Source organism: Coenobita brevimanus, chromosome 33 (genome assembly GCF_032717465.1).
Source record: "Coenobita brevimanus isolate Jiangsu-jjx chromosome 33, ASM3271746v2, whole genome shotgun sequence".
Taxonomy (NCBI): Eukaryota; Metazoa; Arthropoda; class Malacostraca; order Decapoda; family Coenobitidae; genus Coenobita; species Coenobita brevimanus.
This window is the reverse complement of record NC_136986.1, coordinates 26,222,649-26,235,425: the sequence shown is the minus strand read 5'-3', so window position 1 is coordinate 26,235,425 and position 12,777 is coordinate 26,222,649. Positions and strand designations below refer to the sequence as shown.

At 42.0% G+C, this 12,777-nt stretch overlaps 1 protein-coding gene across 1 annotated transcript in view; it reads left to right on the top strand.

Moving 5' to 3' along the window:
* LOC145395835 (uncharacterized) overlaps positions 1–12,777 on the top strand; it is a 216,318-nt gene that overhangs the window by 146,789 nt on the left and 56,752 nt on the right. The window lies entirely within an intron of this gene.

Genomic DNA, 12,777 nt, shown 5'->3' with positions numbered 1-12,777 from the left:
ATTTTGAATTCATTTTGAAATGTAACGTTAAATTTATTTCTTTGTAATCAATAAATTTAACAGTTCTTTTTCTTTGAGCTTAATGTAATGTAAACTCGTGTTTCATTTCTCCATAATTAAGCTTATTTCTCTTATAGCTCCTAGCTTGCATAAACGCTTATTAAGCTTAAAATCCGTTGTGCCTTCTAGGAGTTAACGCATTAGCAAGAACCTGATATCATTAATAGTATTAGTTATTTATTGTCAGGGGTGAAGTCACTTTCTCCAGAGGCTAACAGTACTAATAAACAGCAATTGTGAGTAATTAGTCTCTGCTGTGTACCGTTGAGAAAGTTTATAAATTCTCGTTCTGAGAGAATCGGCTAATCGAGCCGGCATAAAGTAATCTTTGCTTGATTTAGCAAGACAATCATTGTCCCTGCTCTTCAATATTATTGATAATTATCATTTAATTTTGCATTTATTTTAAAATCCCCGTGACAATTGGCGACCTCATTCCAGGATATTAACTCCTAGCTCTAAAGCTATTCATGAGATAATACTCACTCGTTCTTATTTAGGTATTTATCATTAAAGTTATAGGCACAAGCTTACTGGTGTTTGCCGTTAGCTTAGCAAGTGAATTTCTGCTTTATTAATCCATAGAGAACTTAACTCATATTAGTACTTTATTCTTGGTAACGCCAGACGATTTCATTCGCTCATGGGAAGTCGCCGTACCCATTGCGTTAATTATTGAGTCTTCCCAGTAATTTGCATTTTTGCTTTATTCTTTGCCAGTTAACTAGATAAGACTGGTCACCACTAGCTTGTGTCTGTATTCTTTACTTGTGTTTATTAGCATTCGTTTGCGAAGCAGCAGTCAGTACTCAGTTTCGGCTTGCTTAGTATATTAGCGTCATGGCTACCACTGTATTTGTACAGGAAGCCAAAGATATGGGTCTCACGGACCCAGCTGAAATCAAGGAGTTCGTCCTCTCTGGGTTTAAATACGAACAGCAGCACGAGAGTGATGCTTGTGAAGAGCGTCGAATTCAGCGTGAGGAACGCGAAAAGGAGCGGAAATACGACCGAGAACAATGCGAATATGAGCGTGAACAACGAAACAGAGAACGAGAACACGAACGTGCTGAGCGAGAAGCACGTGAACAACATGAACTTGAAGTGCTGAAGCTCAAGTGAGATTCCTTGGCTTCAGACACATCTGGTGCAGTTGGTCCAAGCTCCACGAGCGTTCTCCCTGCACATGTTATGGCAACCCCACGCATCAAGCTTCCTTCATACAAGGAAGGCGAGCGAATCGAGCCGTACATAGCTCATTTTGAGGACATGGTAGACATGTATCAACTGGATGAGGCAGCTAAGCGGCTCCAATTTCTTAGTTTATTTGAGGGCCCTGCCCTCGATATTCTCCACAGAATTCGTGGAGACAATCTCACATATGAGATGATGAAAGCTGCACTCATTAAGGCGTATGGTCTCACAGTAGACGACGCCAAAGTTCAGTTCATGCGAGCTCGTCTCCAAGACAAGGAGACAGCTGTTCAGTTCCTCGACCGTCTCACTGCTTACTTAAATGAGTGGATGGAGAAAGATGAAACTCCTTCCACGCATGAGGGGATAATTGACCTTATGCTGCATACACAGCTAGAGAGGTTGTGGCCTGCTGAGCTCATAGCATAGCTTAAGATCTGCCAGGTGGAAGATGCCAGCCAAATGGTAGAAAAGGCTGACGCATATTTCACTGCATACGGGTATCAAACTCGTAAGCAAAACACCTGGAACAGCAGAAAAGATAATGCCAAGTCTGGGAAGCCGTCTCAGACTGAATCCCAGCACCAAGGCCATTCTCAGAGTAATGGCCAAGGTCCAAAACCTCAGTGGAAGGACCAGGGGCAAAACACTCAGAAACCTGAGTGGAAGAGGTACAACAGGTACCCTAACCAGCAACAGTATCAGCCACGCAACCGACCGTCGGGACCGTCCTTTTCACCACCAGCTCAAGTGAATAGGAGGCAGGAAGCAAATGCAGCCTTCATTCCTCAGCAGCAGCACGGTGGTCACGTCCCTACCAGTACGGGTACTCCCCCACAGTTCACTAGTCCCACAGTGACAGTGAACCCCCCTCCACAGATGGCCAATGTTCCATCTCCACAGGCAGTGAGTACGACCCCTCAAGTTTCTAAGTCTCAGGGCACCATGTTTGTCGCAACAATTCAGCAGCCTCATGAGTGGCTAGCTGCTTCCTCCACAGGCCTTCCCACAGGTGACAGTACCTTCCTTGTTCAACAAGGGTTTGTGGGAGGCATTCCTGTGAAGGTCCTGAGAGATAATGGATCCTCAAGTTGCTCTGTCAAGCAGAGTCTAGTTCGGCCTGAGCAGTACACAGGTCGACATATCCATGCAAACCTTATTGATGGATCAGTGAGATTGTTCCCTGAGGCATGTATCCAGGTGGCATCTCCATTTTATACTGGTACGACACTCGCAGTTGTCATGCCAGAACCTTTATTTGACCTAATTATAGGCAATATTCTCGATGTCAAGGATAGTTGCACCGAAGATGACACTACTCAGACTTCGGCTACAGTAACACAAGCCATGGCTGAGGCTCCAGATTGTGTCACCCCAGTGACCATTGAATCGCCGCAAGATCTGATGTGTAGCCAAATTGTTGTTCAAGAACAACATTCTGACCAGACACTTGCTGCCGTGCGAAAGAAACAAAAGGGTAGAGTGATAAAGTATTCACAGGGAGGTCGAGCCAAGTTCCTTTGCAAACAAGGATGGCTTTACCGTAAGTCACGAACACCCGATGGCGAGGTTCGACTGCAGTTTGTCGTTCCCGCCAAGTACCGCCTAGCAATGTTACAATGGGGTCATTGTTCAGCCTCAGGAGGTCACATGGGCAAAAGGAAGACCCAGGGCCGTATTCGAGCTGACTTTTTCTGGCCAGGGATGGGACGAGACATAGATAGTTTTGTGCGTTCCTGCAATGTGTGTCCATGTAACACCAATCAGGGACATGTCCTTCCTGTGCCGTTTGTAACCACACCTGTAATCTCTGAGTCAGTGGAGAGACAGGGTAGTGGTGAAGTGGGTGCAGACCTGATGTCTCGCCCGTTGGCCCCACAGGACACAGTATGTCCAGGGCCTGTACATACTTATATACCATAGGTTAAGGGGGAAGTTTGAGAATCCTCCAGAGACAGTCCGAGGCTGTGTATGAATTACCTTGTGGAACGTCGCACAATATCCACACGAGTGTTCACACAGACGGTGGGTGTTAAAATGTGACCTGTCCGAGATTGCGTAGCGATTCTCAGCTTCCTGTCATTAATCATAAACGTAGAGTAGTTAAGGTGCTCTCCCACATGCTGGCCTGCTGTGCTGCATATTGAGTGAGGTGGATGCCATGTTAGAGCTTCCCCTAAACTGGGTGATGGGATGTTGTTAACCCCTACACCGCGGGCTTGTTTACCAATGACTTGCGTGTCCCGCGGGGTTATTTGGGCTCCGACAGACTCTCAAAAAATATTTGCCCAAAATCAGTTATTAGTCCTAGAATATTAAAATTAAATATGCTTATGGCACATACCTTCAGCTTTCTCCTGGAATGATTGTTGAGCCTTCGTCTGTTACCGTAGGACTTGTGGAGACCTCTGAAGTAGGGTAACGAAGTCTCCACTTTACACTTCCCGACAACCCGTAATATGATTACCACAGCCAGATACAAACACTATAAACACTATTCTACAATTTTCAAGTAGTTTGGGATCCATACTAAAAAAAAAAAACACTGTGAAAGCAATGGAAATTACGAGCGCGTCTGATCGTCGCACTGGCACTAGTTCACTCTTGGTACTCTGTCATTTATTATTCATGAAACCCCTCACACTTTATATTTCTATTACTATATAACACTTATATATATCTACAGTCTTTATCCATAAGTTTCCTTCAGTAGTATTAGTTTATTGTCACTGTAGGGGTTCAATTTCTTTCAGTAAAATACGTAGCATTCACTTTCTCGTCCTGTATACTAGCATTGAGAGTGAATGTCACTTTCATCTTCACTCTCATAACTCATAGCATTCAGACATGCTAGAGTGAAACTTTCACTTTCATTACTCCTAGGGTATATACTCGTATTCTTATAATACTACTCATTTACATTTCTATTTACGTTCTCTATTTTATTTACGTTATTTACATTTCTATTTTATTTACACTGAGTTATGCACTGTCACTTGAAGTAACTTATAAAACTATTTTCCATTGTTCACGTATATTTACATTCATTACTTTCACTTGCTGTTTACACATTATTTACACATTATTTAAATTCCACTTGCACTGTTTTACTCAATAGAAAGATCGTAGTCACTCTTTTATCAATTGTCAGCCCTTTACCTCTTACCACACGAGGTTTAGTAGGGGGTAAAGGTCACAGGGCCCTTTGCATGGGGGTGAAAAAGTCCTTGAAGTCAGCAAGAAGAAACATACGTACCCTCACTTCGGAAGATGAGAGTAAACTGATAACGGAGGGCCGGGGTGGAGGCCTAGTTAGGGGATATTCAGAGCTATCAATGTTAGCTCTTGAAACAGCTATGTCTAGCACTGAAATGATTGGCAGGAAATCTAGACAATACATTATAAATTAGGTAGTTCCAGGTGAATGTAAATATCACTTAGGCTTCTCCCTTCCCTCCTTACATGTATATTTAATACGAAAATAGATTAGAACCCTACTTAGGGGATATTCAGAGCTACCAATGTTAGCTCTTGAAACAGCTATGTCTAGCACTGAAATGACTGGCAGGAAATCTAGACAATACATTATGAATTAGGTAGTTCCAGGTGAATGTAAATATCACTTAGGCTTCTCCCTTCCCTCCTTACATGTATATTTATTACGAAAATAGATATACGGCATATTTCAAGGGGAAAAAAACAACGAAAATTAGCGAACGAGTGCACGTGAGGTGTTGTCAGGTGATAATTAGCCAACTCCAGGTGTATGGCACTCTCACTTACCTTATTTCTTTCTTGTATATATTATTTGGTATAAGAATAGGACATAGGGCTTATTTCAATGGATGAAATCAGTGAAAAATTCCAGGGAAGATTTACTTAGCGTAGCACGGCCGGGCAGGCAAGAGGATAGGGTAATGGAGGGGGGGTATGGAGGGGAGTCAAGAACGGGGAGAAATGGCTAAATTGTCAACAATGGATGGGAGTACAGATGAGATTAGCCCGCCCCGTCCCGACCACTTTTTGACCACTGGTACCCCCCAATCCCGACCATTTTTCGACCCTTTTTTTTTTTTGCTAAAACTTTCGCTTTTGGTGAGAAACATCGAAAATTCATAGAGAAATCGCTCACCTGAGGTTTAAAATACTCATTACAGGTAGGAGAGCCTCCTTACTTTACTGGGTTTTCTATCAGGCTGGCACCAAAGAAAACGAGTTCTATGGGAGGATAACTATTTCACACCACTCATAAACGGTATTTATTTATTTACTGTTACGAATTTATATGTAGTACAAGAGTATATTGGTTTTCAAGCAATAATATAGGCATTATAAGCATTGTTTCACTCACTAATACCTGACCTTTTTTTGCCACATTACCTGATCATCATTTCTAACTGTTTCTTTCTCTAATGCCATGTAAAGTTTGTCCTCCACATTGTCATTGATTGGGGAATCACTCTGGCCCTGAATTTCGTACCGTGGCATGACATGGCTATACTGGCCAGGTCACTGATAACAGGTGAATTGCTGAGAAAAGGGCATGCAGGGGGGGGGAGGTCATGCTGGGTAAGGCATTGTCTCTGCCTGGCATCTTGTTGAGGAAGATGTCCCGTGTATACGTACCAAAAATGACTCGCGAAAATTGAAAATTGTGGAAATTATGAACCTTGCAATTGCAGGACGTTGAAGTACGTCCTCGGGATTAGCTGTGACAAAATGTGAGGACGTGGAAGTACGTCCTCGGGACGGCGCGGGTTAGGAGTGCTGACTAGTGTTGGACATTGGCAGTACTGATAGATGATACAAGCCCCACTTGGAAGCCCTGGTGAATTCAAGTTTGGGAGAGGCGGTGGCTCAATCGGTAGAGAGGTGGCCTGCAGTCCTAACGGACCCAGGTTCGAATCCCGGCTGGGGCAGGGAACAGTTTAAGGATTTGAATTTCATTAAATCAGGCTTTACTGATCTACCAGAAGACCCGCCGACATGTCATAAAAATACCCCCGCTAATACCAATACACCAGTCCTGTATGAGACAGCCCTAGCATGTATTCAATATGGACGGTGTGTGTTAGCGCCGAAGTGGTGACATGTAGAGGTGTATGGTATGTAGGACTGCTGGGCCTTGATAGCAGGCTGTGAAGCCTATGTTCAGAGTCGGACACATAAAAAAAAAAAAAAAAAAAAAAAAAAGCGACGCCCCGCGGTATGATCCCTTGCTCCCAAGCTTCACGAAAGTGACGCCCCGCGGTTAAGGGGTTAAGGTGCTGTTCCCTCACATGCTGGGTGGCTGCGCCGCATGTTGAGCGAGGTGGACGCCAAGTCAGAGCTCCCCCTAAACTGGGTGATGGGATGTTGTTAAGGTGCTGTACCCTCACATGCTGGCCGGCTGCGCCGCATGTTGAGCGAGGTGCATGCCAGGTTAGAGCTCCCCCGCTAAGAACCCTTATGACTACGTTTCCTGGTTAATAATCTACCTAATAAATTAATGGCGACCTCGAATGTACGAAGCTTAGGCTGTCACTCGTATTTTTCAGCTAGAGCGTACCTTTCGTAGCATGTACTGATTGCTAGGCAGAGTAATTGTAATGTAATAAGAATTTTTGTCTCATTGACACTTTTGATGCTCCACCTTAATTGAATTTGCAGGTACAGCGATGGGTGTAGCAGTTTTGCTGTGCAGGCCAGCTGATTGTCTGCCGCACGCTGCCGCCTCTTCTCCTCTGCCTTTGTCGTCGCCATATTATTAATATTTACTATAATTTTGTATTACATGATTTTACATGTAGGTACAGTTACACTACAAGTGTCATACCTACACCGTGTATCACATACACCATGCTACACGACAATTAGTTGTCAATGTAAATGTAGCGAACTTTTGCTCAGTTTGACATGAGTACAGGATTTTCACCGTCGTCACGGAGTTTTTTCCCTCAAGCTTGCCTCTATTAACGTAAATACGAGGTTTTTACGCTCATTGGCGATAGTGATTTTCTCCTGTAGCAGGATAGCACACACACCACAGTGTGAATCTTGTGTGACTGAGTTAGGATGTGTACATATATATATATATATATATATATATATATATATATATATATATATATATCCACAAATTTTTTCCCATAAGGAAAAAATTTCATTTTGCAGGGGTGTAATGTCACAAATCAAATTCGCGACATTTTCCTTTTGTGAGAAACCACGAACTATTAGTGGAAAACTCACTGTTTATCGTTCAGTTAACAGTTTCTCTCTCCATTTCAGTGGTATACTTTTCAAAACATTCGTCACTGTTACAAAAGTGACCGATCTAATGCACGTCATTGGGGGCTGTACTGAGCGATATTATTGTTTATTGTTCGCCCCTGCTTGCCTCAACCATTGGCCACGCTTTCTTCCGGGTGGTCTGTGCATTACCCCATACATCGTATTTGAATGCAGTCTTTTGTCTGTTGCGACGGAGTGAGGTTCTGTGCTCCAGCAGTGAGAGTGAGAGAGGTCATCTAGCACCCAGATTCCACTAGACTACAGTTCTCCAGGCTCCCACCCTTCCTTGGTGATTTGCTACATTGACCAGTATTTCCTTTTCGTATTTTCCTAGGTTTAAGAGTTTAGTTAAGTGTGCTGTTTCCTCACATGCCGGCCCGCTGCACCGCATGTTGTTTTCCTAGGCGTAAGAATTTAGCTTTTGAGTGAGTGAGTGAGTGCGATCTCTTTATTTTGTATCCATTTTGAAATGTAACGTTAAATTTATTTCTTTGTAATCAATAAATTTAACAGTTCTTTTTCTTTGAGCTTAATGTAATGTAAACTCGTGTTTCATTTCTCCATAATTAAGCTTATTTCCCTTATACCTCCTAGCTTGCATAAACGCTTATTAAGCTTAAAATCAGTTGTGCCTTCTAGGGGTTAACGCATTAGCAAGAACCTGATATCATTAATAGTATTAGTTATTTATTGTCAGGGGTGAAGTCACTTTCTCCAGAGGCTAACAGTACTAATAAACAGGAATTGTGAGTAATTAGTCTCTGCTGTGTACCGCTGAGAAAGTTTATAAATTCTCATTCTGAGAGAATCGGCTAAGCGAGCCGGCATAATCATTGCTTGATTTAGCAAGACAATCATTGCCCCTGCTCTTCAATATTATTGAGAATTATCATTTAATTTTGCATTTATTTTAAAAACCCCATCACATATATATATATATATATATATATATATATATATATATATATATATATATATATATATATATATTGCCGGATGCGCACGATGATGTGTGTTGTATTCAATTCTGAAAGACTCGAAATTTCGGCCTAGTCGTCACTTCCCAGCATGTATCTACGGAATGATCGTCGTTCTCCACATGTTAATGTATCTCAACGACTGGCACCTCGCAGCAGCCACCAAGGAGGAGTGTCCCGAAAATACAAGCTAACTAAGCAACTAAGTTGGAAGCTTGGCTTCAAAATCAATATGGAAAAACTTTCTTGACCCCTATGAAGCAAGTAATTTGGTTAGGTCTGGAGTAGGACACCAGGAAAATAAAAGTGTGTCTTTCCCTAGACAGTGCATGTTGCCTTCGGGAAAATATGTTCACATCAATGTGAAGTCATGAAAACATGGGGAGTCACTCCTGTATGCCCTGAACTTGGCAGATTGTGCCACTAACACATACCATGGAAGGTAAAGGTGATCCTTGCAGAAAGGATGTTGCACACGAGACACGCTCCATCCAATCCCTGCCAGCCTCATGAGTCTGTTTTGTGTGATTAATGGTGCCAGACTCCTACGACTGTAACCAATGCCTAAGACTTGGGTAGGGGCATGCTGTCATGAGTTGGGCACCAACAACTTTGGGCTTGGATAGAGACAGAACATGTCAAGCACATAAATATCAGGGAACTAGGAGTAATGCAAAGTCACAACCAGCTGGAGGTGCATTGCATCAAATAGTATGGTACGTCAAGGTCTGAGCCCTTCCAGGCACAGACGGAACAAATCCAGTGGCTCACTCACCATCGCCATTGGGACCCGACTCCTCACGATTTTCTGAGGAGAAGAACCAGAGGGCCAATGCACACTCCAGGTTTAAGTTAGCCTCAATTGAACGGACTGTCTGGAGGGGTATATTCAGCTCATTGGTTCTCAGGTGGGGCCACATGCAGGTGGACCTCTTTGTCACCAAAGACACAATGCAGTTACTGCTTTACCTATCCAAGTTGCACTGTATGCTGACAGGTTGCCCGAATGCAATAGAGGAGGACTGGATGAAGTCGACATTCATACATCTGTCCCTCTCAACTGCATCTAAAGTTCTAAAAGTAGTTAGCGATTTCATCCTTGACTGTCAGAAATCTGCTTTTAGTACCAGAGTGCTGCAAAAAGTAAGCCCCAACCCATTGTCTCTGGGGACAGCGTGCCTCACCAACCCCCTGAAAGAGAAGCTCCAAGCAACACTGAATTTTAATGCATGATATTTATCCAGTGGGTTCTACCCTCCACAGAATTTCATGGAGGATATGATATGAACAACATGGGACTCCACCAATCCCTCTGGAGAACTTTCCTCTGTTTCTGATCAGAATACATAGGCCCTTTAATAGAAGTCCCAGGTCCTGTCATTATCTCTACCAAGGAGGTTATGTTTAACCTTGCATTGGTTTGTTGGTTTGTCTGTCTGTCTGCCTGTCTGTTAGCAGGATTACTCAAAAAGTTATGAATAGATTTTGACTAAATTTTGTGGAACTGGGCTATGTGCCAAGTAATAAATAAATTTTGGGCAGGATCCGGATCCTGAGTATCCCGTACAATATTCTGCAAAAGTTGTCGATGACTTTTAATGAAATTTTGTGGATAGGTGCACCAAGAACTAAGATAGAATTGATTAAATACGGGGACGGATCCGGATCCGTGGATGTAGGATCCGGATCCAGGATTACTCAAAAGTTGTGAACAGATTTTGATGAAATTTAGTGGAAGGATGGGCCATTGGCCATGGAAGAAGTGGTTAAATTTAGGGGCGGATCTGGATCCGGATCCGGAGTATCCCTAACAATATCTCCAAAATTTCTCAGTGATTTTCAATGAAATTTTATGGAAAGGTTGGCCATGGACCAAGAAAGAACTGATTAAATTTGGAGGCGGATCCGGATCCGGATCCTATATCCACGGATCATGATTCGGATCCTTTTAAATGGCAATGACATTGGCGAAGGTATGCACTCTGTGAGGGTTTTCTAGTTTTTGTCGAGTTTGGTAAAGAGAAGAGGCCTCCATACGTTTTGAGTGAAATATATCGTTTGTGTGTGTGTGTGTGTGTGTGTGTGTGTGTGTGTTTGTGTGTGTGTGTGTGTGTGTGTAATTTACTAGGTATTTAAAGGATGTCAATATAAATATGTTCCTAGCCCGCTGTTCAGTTAACTTCAGTATCGAGCTGCCTTTTTTATTGCATTCTGGCTATCATTAATAGTTTTTATTCATCTTAGGAAGTACGTACTGTACCTGTAGGTAGGAGTCTTAAGAGTTCATTTAGATCAGTGGTTCCTAAAGTGGGCGTTACTTTACTGGTTGAAGAACTTGAAGCTCTACGGGCATCATCATCCTATATAGTGGATATATATATATACATATATATATATATATATATATATATATATATATATATATATATATATATATATATATATATATATATTCAACCAGTAAAGCAACTAATAATACTGACTTAGCCACTACATCATCCCCTAGTCAAGACTCAGTTTTTATTTCTGTTGATGAAGCATAAGTCACATTAGCACATACTGTTGCACTGAACCAAGATCAAAAATATACAAAAGACAGTCCATCCACATTACAAACTCCAGCGACTCAAGCAGTTGATATCTCTAAGTCCCCCTATGATATATCCAGTCAACCAAAATTGCCAAGCTACCCAAGCAATGAGAATAATAGGAAATTTAGAAGTCCCTATTTTGATATAATTTCTTGGTTAGAATAGCCTACTCGGTCTCACAAGATGCGTGTTACTGCTCTCCATGTAGGCACTTGGCTGGAGCATCTGTTCGTAAGAAGGAGTGATTATGTAGGACACCGTTTATTGATGTTGGAACAAGGAAACGGAAAGATACCAGTACCCTTCTCAAACAACATCAGGCAAGTGAAAGACACATTAATAGCGTGATCGCTTGGTCAAATGTCAAGGATATTCAGTCAGGGTCCACTCAGTCTGTAGCATCTTCTCTATCTTCAGCTAGGCTACAAGAAATTGAGGACAACAGGGAACATGTAAAGTTACTTTTAAAAGTCACTGCATTACTGGGAAGGCAAGGCCTGTCTTTTCGTGGACATAATGAGGGTGGTGATACATTAAATTCAGGAAATTTTGTAGAAATTCTTCACCTAATTGCTGTGTCAAATCCCTCTCTAAAACAAAAGTTAGATCGACCAGAATGAGTTGATATCAGTTGTTGGAAGTCATATCAAGGACACAATTTGTGTTAAGCACAAGAAGCCAAGTACTTTTCAGTTATGGTTGATGAAAGGCAAGACTTGTCAAAAAAGGAACAGATGGCTGTTCTTGTGCGGTGCTTTAGTGAAGGTATTGTGAAGGAACGTGTCATTGGAACCTATCACATGGAAAAGGTTGATGCTGCAAGTTTAGCTGATTTTATATATGAGGAGACAGAACAATCTGGTTTAATATGGTATAGGTGTGTGGCTCAGTGTTATGATGGTGCTAGTGTAATGAGTGGATGTTCTAGCGGGATTTAAATGAGTGCAAGCGAATGACAGTGAAAAAATTAAAATAAAATATGGGTGATTCAACGTGAAGAGATGAAAATTAATATGTGCCAACTGGATATCTCTTGTGTGCTGTAAGATCACTCGGCCCTAGGACTCCTTACCAAGGCCATGCCTTATATTAGAGCAAGCACTGAAAAACTTACCTTATACGGACGTTATCCACACGAAAAAAAAAAAAAAAAAAAAAAAAAAAAACGGGAGTGCACGGATTCTCAGTGAACGTGTCAGATGAAGTGTCCAGTGCTATAGCCTACCTAGTGTGTGAGTTACAGTCCGTGATCCTCGGTATATATGTTCCTGTCAAGCATTAAATTTTGCAAAAAAAAAGAAACTATGTTGTTTTTCACCTCTTTCCATCCTTTCGGTATGGAGCTAACTAAACGCAAGCTCCCCAACCTTGTCACAACACCAGCTTTGACGATGAATGTGGAATGGCTCTTTATGTCAGGGGTGAGGGGGGGTGTTTAGGTTTATCATGATTACCCACCCCGTGGCTTCAAATCCAGTATTTATATAAGTGATAGCAATTGGAAGTAAAGCAATTATTAACTTATTATAGAAGTGCATTACATGGATATGAACCTTTACTTCAAATACAACAGTAGTACCCTAGTATACATTTGGGGGTCCATTGAAATGTTTATTATATTTCCAATGCGATATATATTTTTTACGAACTGTATGGTAGGTGGGCGTGGCCACCCTCCATTTCCT